This window comes from Ornithodoros turicata, chromosome 1 (assembly GCF_037126465.1).
Source record: "Ornithodoros turicata isolate Travis chromosome 1, ASM3712646v1, whole genome shotgun sequence".
In the NCBI taxonomy this organism is placed as follows: Eukaryota; Metazoa; Arthropoda; class Arachnida; order Ixodida; family Argasidae; genus Ornithodoros; species Ornithodoros turicata.
Window position 1 is genome coordinate 205,252,496 of NC_088201.1, and position 9,889 is coordinate 205,262,384.

Sequence of the window (9,889 nt, forward strand, 5' to 3'; positions counted from 1 at the left end):
GTCATCATGTGGAATAGAGCGTCCTACGGAATGATTCTGGGGTAGCGCAGACAAAAATAAATACAACATAAGCTGCTGCAGAGGGTCAGGGGATCCTTTGTCGTGGGGGATGTAACCCGCTCTCCCGACATAATGGCGGTTGACTAGTCCTCAGGATGTGACCTTTCTGGCCGAGCTCTCGAACGCTAAGGAGAGGAGCATGCTATGAGAGGAGTAGTTCTTTAGATTATCCTGTGAGTGGCCGTGAATTGTATATACTCTTCACAACAGTAAGTCAATATAAACTGATGATTATATTCTATGCAGGGTATTCATACTTCGGGGTACGTGAAGCATCTCCTGGACGTGGTAAGTATTGCAATAGAATAGATCTCACTTATTCTGTTCTCGAACTAACCGCGAAAAATGCGAATTTGATTCTCATATTTGGTGTCGTCCAATTGTGCAATACGTAGAATATTTTGTTTTCTTTTTCTTTCTCTTTCCCTCTCTCTTTTTTTTCCATATGCCCCATTGTGTCTGCACTGTTTTCCTCCCTTGCGATCAGGATGTTGTGTTTCCTAAGCCGTTCTCCACCAGCGACTTTCAACATATTCTGCTCAGATTTCAGGGTACATTGATTGTCGTTAAAGAGGTTGAGTTACTGAACAGTGACGGTTGAGAACACGGAGTAATGAAGTGTAATAAACCCTCGAAAAGTATCCGTGGTCGAACGCTAACGAAGCTCATCCAGACACCGATCACTGTCCCCAACGAAACAATATAAGTCCGTATTCACCAACTTACTTAAACTATTGGTTTAGTGACGTCGGGTTTAAATCAATCACGTGAGACTTTCGTTCGCCAATCCTGGATCACCACCCCATGCTCTACCACCTGCTGCTGTGAAGCCTATGGCGGCGCACATAGCGAGCTTCCTGCACAGCGCATGCGTATTTCACCAGAGTCTGCCAGAAGCGATGGTAGCCGGTAGGCCTAATCCCCGGTTCACGAGGAATTTTTCATCAAATCTTGGGTAAGTTTCGATTAATATAGATACTAGAAGCGCCCAGGAGACAGATTTGATCACACTGGGACGAATATTTGCCTCAAATGTTCCATTTCGATCATCCACCAAAGCTACTTAAACTGGTGGTTTAAGCCCCATGCATTTGAATGGGACGTATTTTAAACTAGGGGAGGGGCTAGTTTAACATCGGTCTAAGTATACGTTGCAACTACTGTGGACGTGTGTGTTGAAAAAACTATCGTAGATTGGTTGCGGTAGGTGATGTTGCACTAATTCGAAGTTAACTGGTAAAAATTAAGCAGAATCGTTTCAAATGCACGGTTAGTAAACAAAAACGGCGTAACGCTTGACCGGGGGTACGAAATGCGGCTGTTGTTTTTACAAGGCGCTATTGCGAACTTTTGCATGACAAACGTAAAAAGCACCGTCAAAGTGTGGTCAAAGAGAGTGACATCGACATGTGCCACTGGACAAAATCCATATACCAATCCAAGGGACCGAGAGAGCGTGCGGATGGCCGAACGTCAATGTGCATCTTCAAAAACAAAGCATATAAGTAGTGCTGGCGCTTATTATGAGCGTCATCTCCTGTGATACACACTGTAAGCGCCCCTGTCATTTTACAGTAAGAGCAATAACGTGCTAGATGTTTGTTGCAAGCCCCGATGGAGAAATTGGGGGCGTTATCCACTGGCATGCTTATCAACCATCCCAGTATCTATCATCTCTTCGCAGCGTGTCTAATCTCCAGAGACATCTAACAGTGGAATAGGACTGATCATAAAGTGCATTAGCGTCTTGCGGCTGTTGTGTGGGTACTACATCAAGGCATGGAGATATTGCATGTTGTTGCACTACACTGAACACGAAATTTGAGCAGATTTTACGTTCCCCGATTATGAAAATACCGGAGCAAAAGCTAAGGAGGTCCCCATTTCCCCTGGATTCACATGCAAGCATAGATGAAACTGAAATGTGTGTTTTACTTATTTCAGCATGCCACAGCAGAACAGACCAATAAAAATATGTTATTCAGGTATCGTGTTGCCACTGCTACATTAGAAAACATTCAAAGGGACAGCTGCTTACTTCTATATCGATTTATCATTTGGTAACAGTAGATGTGCTTTTGTAGGGCTGCTTCTGCAAAACACACTGCACAGCAATGTGCTAAAGGAGGCTGCAAACCTTTTGGAATCATCATTACTATTGCAGGTACATAACCATGACCAATCACTGACAGCTTTTCTGCATTGTATAAGCACATATATTCTGGAGATCCTCTCTTGAAAATTTCTGCTATGGACTCATTCATCACAACAACTTTGTATTCGTGAGCTTTTTGTTTATATTCAGACAATAAAGGCTATTACGTAGTTCCACAAGGATGACGTTTTTCATAGAAACGTGCACTCTGGATATCCTGCTCAATTAGTTGTCAAGGTCACATGAGAACATAAGTGAGCAATGGCGCACAAGGAAAAAAAAAATCCTTGCTACATTCCACATGCTAACTCCACCAATATATCTGAGGTGTCGTACTGCAGTACGTTTGAATTGCACAGGAATAAAGGGCAATGTGTACAGAACTTTGAAGCTCTCTTGCTCCCATTGAACTGCACTTAAAGTTGAAAATTAGATCAACTGCAATTACTGCATACAGCACCTTCCAGATGAATATAACAAAACATAGGCTACAGACCCATCAATAGATAGTATTGACAATTATAATAGGAGTCAGCTGGTTCATGCAACATCAAAATGGAAATGTCGTTCCCCCATACTGCAGCATGAGTGCATGCATAGATTGTACATAGCCACATGACAGTTGTCTACTACTCAAAAGAAAGTTAGCTTGCGTTGACATGGGTACAGATTTGTCCAGCCACTGCAGCCGTTTATATCCACACTGACCACACGAGCACATGGAAGAACATGCACCCATGTTAACAGTAGCTATCGTTCTTTTACGTTACTGACAGCTGCCGTATGGCCGCATAGTTTATTTCTGTGCTCATGTGTTCAGTGTGGATATAGACAACAGTAGTAAAGCAGGGTAAACAAGCACCCATGTTACACTAGCTCTCCTCCTTTTACGTTGTTGATAGCTGTCATATGGCCACAGAGTTTATCCATGTGCTCATCTGTTCAGTGTGAATACAGCGCTAAACAAAAAATGGTGTCCCTTTTGTGTCTCCTGAAGCTCAAGGCTTTTCTTTCAAGTAAAAATGTACGCATGCTGTTCTGCATCATTTTGTGAGCAGGACTGTTAAAAATTACTCTACGCAGTGCAGCTTTACACTGGTGTGATCTGTGCACTCTTTTTGTGTAGCCTCATATCCTGTACAGGTAAATCTTAAACGTGAACATGTTTGACACAGGTGTGCCTGGTTGGGTAGAAACTGAACAGGATCAACGTGGCTCCAACCAAAGTTAGCCCTGTTAGTTCGTCACCCCAGAAGAAGGAGCCGGTTCAGCTCCGAAACGTCGGGATCCCCTCTTTCAAGCTAACTTTGGTTGGAGCCACGTTGATCCTGTTGAGGTAAATCTTAAGCATCGAAAAACACATCCCTATGGAATCATGCCACATGATTTATCATATACACCTGCATCCACATTGCAATCATGCTTCTATTCATCACAAATGCCACAATACCTCTAATTGTAATAGGAAAATTTATTGACGGTAGCAACACACAACATACAACACACCCGAAACACTACCCTCTAATTTGGCTGTGTTGTGCATGTCTTGAACGTCTTCTGAATAGCTGAGTTACAAAATAGTGAGCCAAACCAAATCCTGCTAATATGCATATGCGTGGTACATCACTTTACCTTCAATTATGTTACAACTTGTTCTCCTTGCACCAGCTCAGGGCAGCTGCATGCTAAGTGTCCATGGTTTTTGCTGTATGACATGTCCTGTACATCGGTACTCTCATTTCACACCAGCTCTCCTCTTCCTTGACTCGCACTCCACCCATAAATGTACAGCAGTGAGTGGAGAATAAACAGAATATGGGCATACTACGGTCACAAAGTTCTGGTGTAACTAAGAATGTGTTATCAGCATCATGACAAATGATTCTAACATCTATGGATCTCTCATCCGAAACAGTGCCTGAATGCTGTTGCAATACAAGATACCACGTACATACATTTACTGTTGGAAAGCCTTCACATGATCACCAGGAGAATATGTGGCGTCTCATGCACACTGCTTTCACTGCATGACTGGCACCAAATGCCTGTGACGTATGATTGTATATGTGTCAAACCTGATTATTTATTTTGTTTCAGGTAAGCCGTTCTTCAATGCCATATGTGAAGAAAATAATTGCTATACAAATTTATTGCTATTCAAATATGTGACTGGCATTAGCTTAGGCACACCATGCCATGCCCCACAAAAAACATGTCTGTGTAAGAGCTAGCTTCACCATAGGTTCAGAAATCTTGTGGTTGTGTGTGTGGAATTTTTCATTTCTTTTTAATGGGAAATTGACACTACTACTGTTTCTTTTTAGAACCCCCCCTCCCCCCCACATTTTCTATGGCACTCTTAGGGGTGCTAAAGTTCAGTAAAGTGGACCGAAGTAGTTACATGCTCTTCTTGGGTGTGCCAACGTAATGCATATGGCCAGAATCTGTGAAACTGTTGCTTTGGGTGCTGGTATCTTGCAAACCATCTCCCATATGACATGTATTAATTACCAGGAGTTGCCTGAAGACTCTGCATGTCCACCACTCATTACTGAAGTTAGGTGGTTAGTCATGCAGAGGCATCTACATTATTTTACCACGAATTCAGCATTGTGTCCCATAAATCTGCTCCCAGGCTTTGACCTTGATGATACAGTACACCATGCTCACTACATTAAACTGTTCAGTTGCATAGATTTGTGCGGACACAACTGGATCAATATGTCGGCTTCTGCAAAGTGACAACTGCCAATGTGGCTAAAAAATAACTGAAATTGCAGAAGAAAGATATACAATCATGTAAATTTTAATAAAAGTAATACAGCACATTTTAGCTAAGATGCACATGATTTCAAGTTGCATCCTTTTCTTTGTATAAGCTTATTTGTATTGCGTCCAATTTTCCACTGCAGACTTCCCCTTACGGTATGATACAGATCAATATAGAAAGCGAGCAGACAATAATCAGTGCTGCTGTTTGCTGTAGCACTGAGATTTTATGCTAGAATGAGCATCTCTAGGTGTGCCTTGCTGTAGTATTCCACTGTGTTGTTTCTCAAGAAATAGCACAATCTCTCAGTACAAAGGTGCGCAGTCAAACTGCTTAACCACAGAGTGCAGAAATGCAGCCTGTGCAATAATTTTTCATAGCTTTATCATCTGTGTAAACGAAAATTAGTCGAAGCAGGCCACACATACGGATGATACAAACATGTAAGCCTCAAACGCCCAGTTGCTGAGTTGCTTGAATCATCGTCTGTATTTCAGGATGTCTGCAATCCAGTAAAGCATCGAAAACTGGGAATAGTCTGAGAACTATTGCATGACTGGAAAACTAGAAAAATTGTCAAGAAAGCGGTGAAGAGCTGCTGAAGTAAAAATTCTCTAAATAAGTTTACACAATTGTACAATGGCTATTATCTTTCTCGTGGCATCACACAGGCCTCTTATGTCATTTCACAGTCAAAGTTGAGTGATCTGTGTAAGAGTGAAGTGATACCTGTAACTGCATCGCTATGCAAATTCTTTTATAAATTAAAAAAAAAAGTCTGAATAAGAAGTGATTTCAAAGATCGTAGTGAATGATGCAGTCGTCGTCCTTCTGTCCACGTCTCTTTGCTGCGGAATAATTCGTACCAACCACCCCGCCTTCATACGCTTGTTTAGTGCATGATGTGCTGTTGGCAGCCGTATTATAGCATGGCATGAGCTGTGGGGAGTTCTTAGGCATTGGTGGTGGTGATGTTTTGGCATGTAATGGTGCGATGATAATGCCAGTGAAATTGCTTACAATGCCAGTATGGAGTCGAGAGAGAAGTTTGTAAAGAATGAGCATGGAAAAATAGATAAGTCCCCAACCAGGTGTGTAAAAGTGTTTCCTGAATAACATATGGCTTTGAACAAATAAGCTCAACACAATTATTGAACAAAATGGCAGCACAGGCTTGTTTGTGGCTGATGTTGCAGCTGTTTGGTGTGTGTTTTCTTTGGTCCTTTCCTGTTTGCTCCATCCTTGAAACACCACTATTGAAACCGGTATAAGATATCCTTCTTTACAAGGTGTTTGGTTCATTTTAACATCTGTATTTTGTGTACACAGTCTCAATAAACTACAAATTCTGAATGGCTCGGATGCAGTGTAATGGCATTAAAGTGTGGCCGTTTATTTTTGCAATTATTACATGTGTGATGTCAAGTGCATCATAGCTGATGACAAGTAAGGACAAATATATACATTAGGTATGTTCCCATTGTGTGAAATTTCATCAGAGCAAGAGACAGTCGCAACGTAATGATGTATCTTTGTTGGCTGAACAGAACAATCAATTTAGTGCTTAATGATTTGTACAATAATCTTATATGCTGAAATGCAGAAATAAAGGAGATCAGAGGTAAGCACAGCACCGCACTAACAGGGGGTCACGACACTGGCAACTTCCACGCTCACAAGCAGGGACGCCCTGGGTAACTGACGAAAACAGCGCTAAACAAACAAAGAAAAACACACACACACATGACCAGGACGTAAACAAGGCAGCACCATGAGTACGTTTTCCGTAGGAGTCACACTCCAAAGAAACACAGCCAGCAAAGAGATGGTCTAACGCGTTGCAGATTTGTGGCACGTTGAAAGTACCACGTCGAGTTATGCGTATGGGAGTCACCTGCTGGATAAGGTCACCCTTGCATCAGTGTTCTTTCTGTTTACATAGCCTACAGTGATCAAGCACTTGTACACAAGTTGCGAACATGATATCAGGCTCGAAAGCGTAGAAAAGACTCTGCTGGAATTCCCCATCAATCGAGAGGCTATCTTGATCGTTGCAGTTCACCACACAGGCCGCACAACAGACGATAAAAAAGCGATGGTCGATGCGGATGACGTTATTATACGCATTCACAATCGACGACCGAACACCGACGAAAGCACAACGATCACCTGCGCGAGGATACCTGCTGCTGCCTTTCAAATAACATGGCAAACGCTCTCTTTTTAGCGACCACATCAAGAGCTTGTCATTCACAAATACAGCGGTAGGCATAACGCATAACCGACGATTACCGACACCCCGAACCACCTGCAGCAGCGCCAGCGCCGCCTGAACTTTTCTTCCGTTAACATCATAATCAAAAAACAAACGGGAGCCTTCCTCTTCACAATCCTGTCGTCTGCTACGTTCTCCCTCCCCTCAACCATCTCGTGCCAATGTCAATAGTGCGCATGCGTTGTGGTCACCCTTTGGTCAACCGCTCTTCATAGCCGGAGAGATCACGTGATCGATTTAAACCCGACGTCACTAAACCAATGGTTCAAGTCGGCTGGTGAATACGGACTATAGAGTTTTAGTAACTCGTACGCTATCGCCTTTACGCACGTAAGGAATAGCGTTGATGGTTCTGCGCACGCCCATTATAATAGCGAGAGACCTTCGCGCAGTGCGCAGACACACCAACGCTATCTGTTACGTACGCTATCGCCTTTGGATACGATGTACTAAAACTCTCTAATGAAGCAAGTAATCTGAGGATAACGAACAACGCATGAACAATATGATATGAGAAATGAAAAGACGACGAGGTTGGGAGCGCCAACTCTCGGAGCAGATAAGGAAGCGATTACGAAGCAGACGACAGCATCGTCTTTGACAGAACTCTGTTAAACGATAGTATGGGCACTCATATATGAACACCAGAGAGAGATAAAGAATTGTGCACGCGGTAGGGCCGCGTATAACACTGTAAAAACATTTATTACGAGTGAAAAAGTTTCAGTCGTTTTTGAGCTATAACACATTATAACGAACAAGATACTGCAGCAATGCGCAAGCATTTGCTGTGAATGCCGTTCCCGTTATTGGCCCAAATACACGAAGCATTCCACTTGACTTCTTCGTGAATCCGTTGCACACTTCTATTTATGTTTTGCGTGTGGGATGCTTACACTAAATTACGTTTTTAACACATGCGCAACAGCCTTCTGATCTGCCCGCACTTGTAACAGTGTTGGGGAAATTACGAGATTCAGAGTTTTTCGTTGTGTATTCTTACACCGCTGGTTAGATATATGAAATTAAAAAAAAAAAAGCTACTTTGGGGGGGGGGGGGCGGGGCGGTATACTCACGAAAAGCATCAGAAGCTGCCTTACAGAAGCCCTTACTGTTACGTAGTAGACCTTGCGGAGCAGACATCTGTATTACTCGTGCGAACGTCTGATGATGTGAACATCTTGAAATCCGGATAGTCATTGATGTATTTGCGACGCAACTTTTGCTCGCGCACTATCTTTCTTCGTTGCGAAAACAGCTGTCCCTCCAATAAGACAATCTACATACCCTCTATGTTTCCCTGTACAGTTTGAGGAGGACGCGAACCGCGATTCACAGAAAAACAGATAGACAAACCGCTGGACATCCCCTAAGAAAACTCGAAAAAGGGCCGAAATGTCATCATGTGGAATAGAGCGTCCTACGGAATGATTCTGGGGTAGCGCAGACAAAAATAAATATAACATAAGCTGCTGCAGAGGGTCAGGAGATCCTTTGTCGTGGGGGATGTAACCCGCTCTCCCGACATAATGGCGGTTGACTAGTCCTCAGGATGTGACCTTTCTGGCCGAGCTCTCGAACGCTAAGGAGAGGAGCATGCTATGAGAGGAGTAGCTCTTTAGATTATCCTGTGAGTGGCCGTGAGTTGTATATACTGTTCACAACAGTAAGTTCAATATAAACTGATGATTATATTCTATGCAGGGTATCCAGACTTCGGGGTACGTGAAGCATCTCCTGGACGTGGTAAGTATTGCAATAGAATAGATCTCACTTATTCTGTTCTCGAACTAACCGCGAAAAATGCGAATTTGATTCTCATATTTGGTGTCCTCCAATTGTGCAATACGTAGAATATTTTGTTTTCTTTTTCTTTCTCTTTCCCTCTCTCTTTTTTTTTCCATATGCCCCATTGTGTCTGCACTGTTTTCCTCCCTTGCGATCAGGATGTTGTGTTTCCTAAGCCGTGCTCCACCAGCGACTTTCAACATATTCTGCTCAGATTTCAGGGTACATTGATTGTCGTTAAAGAGGTTGAGTTACTGAACAGTGACGGTTGAGAACACGGAGTACGGAAGTGTAATAAACCCTCGAAAAGTATCCGTGGTCGAACGCTAACGAAGCTCATCCAGACACCGATCACTGTCCCCAACGAAACAATATAGAGTTTTAGTAACTCGTACGCTATCGCCTTTACGCACGTAAGGAATAGCGTTGATGGTTCTGCGCACGCCCATTATAATAGCGAGAGACCTTCGCTATCTGTTACGTACGCTATCGCCTTTGGATACGATGTACTAAAACTCTCTAATGAAGCAAGTAATCTGAGGATAACGAACAACGCATGAACAATATGATATGAGAAATGAAAAGACGACGAGGTTGGGAGCGCCAACTCTCGGAGCAGATAAGGAAGCGATTACGAAGCAGACGACAGCGTCGTCTTTGACAGAACTCTGTTAATCGATAGTATGGGCACTCATATATGAACACCAGAGAGATATAAAGAATTGTGCACGCGGTAGGGCCGCGTATAACACGATAAAAACATTTATTACGAGTGAAAAAGTTTGAGTCGTTTTTGAGCTATAACACATTATAACGAACAAGATACTGCAGCAATGCGCA

At 42.9% G+C, this 9,889-nt stretch overlaps 1 long non-coding RNA gene across 1 annotated transcript; it reads left to right on the forward strand.

Annotated features, from left to right (window-relative positions):
• The first annotated feature begins 354 nt into the window (after positions 1-354).
• On the forward strand, positions 355-6,338 carry LOC135378993 (uncharacterized). The gene is made up of 2 exons (XR_010418663.1): positions 355-2,045; positions 2,145-6,338. It is a non-coding gene; the product is annotated as an uncharacterized LOC135378993 (long non-coding RNA).
• Positions 6,339-9,889: the final 3,551 nt, after the last annotated feature.